Raw genomic sequence first — 4,206 nt, 5'->3', positions numbered from 1 at the left:
TCTGTAATATCCTATGTACCTCGACTTCATATATCCTTACTCCCACATTAATACCAGTAATATGTTCTTTAGGTTTAGAGTTTTCTTGATCAATAGATGCTAAATTAACTTTGGCATTACTTGAACTGTTCTTTCTAAGTGGTCTAGCCTTTTTATTGCGTACATCACGATCATTCTTAACAGTTTCTGAAAAGAGAAATGAAAAAGATAATGAAGAACCATGTAATCCATAACCAGTAATATGTATTACTGTAATATCATCACCTTGATGATGCACTCTTAAAAAATGATTACTCGATAATTCAACTAGTTTGTCTTCTTCAATCACTTCCTTACCGTCTGTGGTACTGAATAATGGTACTGCATTATTCAGTACCATTCTACTGTGGCCATTTTTTCTTTTCGTTGATATATTGAAATATATTGAAAGAACTCTTTCGGATTACTCTTGGCCCTTTAGCTAATCTTTCATACTCCAATATTGCCTTTCTTAACATACTAGTCACTTTGCTGGCCTGGCTTTTATAATGCTCATGGGCTTGCTGGTCACCCATATCTATGAATCGCTTCCACATGCTTCTCTTTCTTGTTAACTCCTTCTTAATGCTGTAACTCATTTATTTAATATTTAGTTTATTAATTCTCTTAATTCTTCGTATACAGTTAGCTATTTGTTCTTTCAAACATTATTTTACCCATGCACAATATAATAACGTACTTGCTCCGTGCAAGTTCCCAGTCTTATAATTCCACATCAAACCCTTCGTTACTGAAAATTCCACATCATTAGCCACCTCCAACGTCAAAACTGAATGAACGCTTTCACCTGGCGGCAATATATCCACGTTAGTTATACACTTATGTTAAATCCTTAGATGGAATTATAAGTTCCAACACTCTCGATCCTCTTGTGTCTTACACTACAACCTGCCTTAGGTAATTATCCCTAAGAAGCTGCATAAATTCCATTTCTTTCTGCCCATATGAACTTTCCTCCTTCCAATATGTATCCTCATTATTAAAATCACCTGTAACAATTACCCGCCCTCTACTTATTGAATTCATTTGCCAATACACATCGCCCAAATCATCTTTGCATTCCCTGGCCTATAGCATCAGCCAACCAAGTTTGTATCTTGCATCAGATTGATTCGAAAGCACTGTTTTTCCTTTTACTGATTTGTTGTTGAACTAACACTGTCTAATTCTACGGTCTTCAGAAAAGCTAATTGTAGCTTAGACGTCAGTGGGATATACTATTAACATCCAAGTTCATAAATATATCACTTCCTTTCCTTTACTTTTTCATATACATAATTTACCACTCCACCAAACACACACGCATATTAAAAATAAAGAAAACATCGCAGCGTATACAACATACTGTATATTAAATAGCATTTAATATCTTCGGATCATACTTTGCTGTAAACAACTTGCGATTGCATGTCTATTATATGGCAACACTCTTTTTCAATTTTTAATAGTACGTGGTACTTTCCCGGAAATTTGAACTCTAATTATGTAGTTGAAAAGCTAACAAACTATTGTCGGTAATAAATCTGTAACAACTAAATAAAGATATTTCAACTGCTAAACTTACATATATTAATTCTACTTATTGTAAAAAATGGAAGCAGTACTCAGCAAACTTTTCTGTCATTGTCTGTACATGCAATTTCTCTGAAAGACAATACAATCTTGTAGTTATAAAAAGGATTTTTTTTTTAAGATTTTATTATTTCTCAGATAAATTGCATACATTATATGAACACAATTATGCATAACAAATACTTTCTCGTACTTAAAGTTTTTTTAAATAATAATAATAACAATAACTGTTTACAACGTATATTATTATAATATTCATAATGATGATTATTACAGATGTTTTTTTAATTATTAATTAACTTTTTTTAACATTTTATTATTATTTATTTATTTATTTATTTATTTTTATTTTTTAAGTTTGAGAAAGAATGATTACACATACAAATTTCTGCATTTGCTTATAAGGATTACTCGTAGATGAGTGAGGCAAGTTAATCCCACCTACTTCGAAGCTTGGGTTAGCTTTTATGAAGAGAGTGGGATTTAGCCTTCACTGTTTATGTTGTTGCTACTGTTTATGTATGGGATGTAGGCATTGGATGTAGGCATTTGTGATGTGTATATTAGTGTTAATGGTTTCTTAACTTTGTTGGTATATTTTCCAGAGTTCGTTTTTTAATGTTCTGTAGTTATCTACGTGTTTTAACTTTCTTGGTAGGTTGTTGAGTTGCGTGGGTATCTGATGTGATCTCACAAAAGAACCGTATGAGTTGTTGAAGAGTGTGTGGACGTAGAGAGTTGTTGTAGGTCGTGTTATACGATATGTGTCTCTGTTGTTTCGATAGATGATGTTGAAGTAATTCCTTGTTAATGTCATGTAGTGTTTCAGGTTTTTAATGCTCAGAATTCTGTGTATCGCCATGTGCTTGTCGGATATTGGTTGTTGCGTGTAAGGTGTCCAGATCACTGTTGACACGATTTTCCTGTGTAGTGTTTCTAATTTTGTTAGGTGGCTGTTTGATGTATTTGTATAGACTGTTATTCCGTATATGAGTAGGGATTCGCAAATACCGTGATATAGAAATTTTTTTATGTTGGGTGGAATAATGTCTTTAACTTGGAAGAGTTTTGCTGCGATGATCCGGAGTTTGGTGTGTGTAAGTATTCTATATGTTTTGTCCATTTAAGGTGGGAATCTATATACAGACCGAGGTATTTTGCCTGTGTTACAGGTTTGATTTCGGAACATTGGCAGGTATTTTTGTTGTTAATGCAGCGGTATGTGTGATAATGTATCGATAGTGATGCGGGGCGTATGATTCTTGGGTTGTGTATTATCAGCATCTGTGTTTTGGTGCCGTTGATTAGAATTGCGTTTTGGTGGAAGTATGTTGTGATTTCGTTTTGGTCTTGTTGTGCTTTGCAGAGAGCTGTGTTAATGTCTGTGCGGATTGCTAGCAGTGCTGTGTCATCTGCGTATTGAAATATTTGACTTCTTATGGATATGTTATGAACATCGTTAATGTACATGTTGAATAGAGTGGGTGATAATATGGCACCTTGAGGTACACCGTGTTTTACTTGTATACTACGACTGTGACATGTACCTATTTTTGTTACTTGTGTTCTGTTTGAGAGGTAGTTCTTGAACCATGCATGCAGTGTTTCTCTTATACCTATTGAGTATAGTTTGGTGAGTAGTATGTCGTGTTCAAGTGTGTCAAATGCTTTGGTTAGGTCCAGCAGTATAAGGACGGCGTACTTGTTTTTGTCAAGAGCTTTGTTTATTGTGTCGGCGATGTCTTCTAATAAAGTAATGATGCTTTTTGTTTTCTGAAAGCCGTATTGGTTTTGTGAGATGATGTTATACTTCTGTAAATAGTTCTGTAGTCTGGTGTGTGTTATTTTTTCTAGGATTTTTGAGATGACTGGTAGTGTAGCTATTGGTCTGTAGTTCTGAGTATCGTTTCTTTTGCCGTGTTTGTATATTGGCGTAATTACTGCAATTTTTAGTTGTTGTGGAATAATGCCTGTATCGAATATTATGTTCACGAGTATTGGATTTATTTGTTTAAAGTGTGTTATAAGGTCTGTGAGTCTTATTTGGTCTATTCCTGGAGTGGTCTTTGGTTTTAGTTGTAGGATTGCTTCTTTCAGTTCCTGTTTTGTTATGGATGGAAAATACATCGTTTGTTGTTGACTTTGTGTCGGTAGTTTTTTGTTGATCGTTGGTAGTTTGTCTTTTTTGAGTTGTGTGATGTTGGTTGTGAAAGCATGGTTGAATGAGTCTGCTAGTTCCTCTTGGTTTGTGTCCTGACCGAAGCTTTTTGCAATAAAATCTTGTGCTGAAGTTTTCTTTTTTCGGGTTACTAATTCGTTGAGTGTAGCCCATGTTTGCTTAATGTTGTCGTTATATTCCATGAATTTTTGGAAGTAGTAGCATCGTTTTGCCCTACGAATTTTTGTTGTTAGTTTATTTCTTGTGTTTTTGTATAAGGTTTGTAAATGTGTGTTACTGGGTGACTTATTAAGTTTTGTCCATAGATTTTCTTTTTCAGTAATAGTATTTAGTATGTCGTCATTTATCCATGGATTGTTGTCTGTTTGTCGCCTCGTTTGTGTAGGTTTTGTTGCTTTTTTTTTGTATATTTCTGT

Source organism: Typopeltis vanoorti, chromosome 3, assembly GCF_054136105.1.
Source record: "Typopeltis vanoorti isolate ZY-2024b chromosome 3, IOZ_Tvanoo_1.0, whole genome shotgun sequence".
Lineage (NCBI taxonomy): Eukaryota > Metazoa > Arthropoda > Arachnida > Uropygi > Thelyphonidae > Typopeltis > Typopeltis vanoorti.
This window is presented reverse-complemented; position numbering follows the sequence as displayed.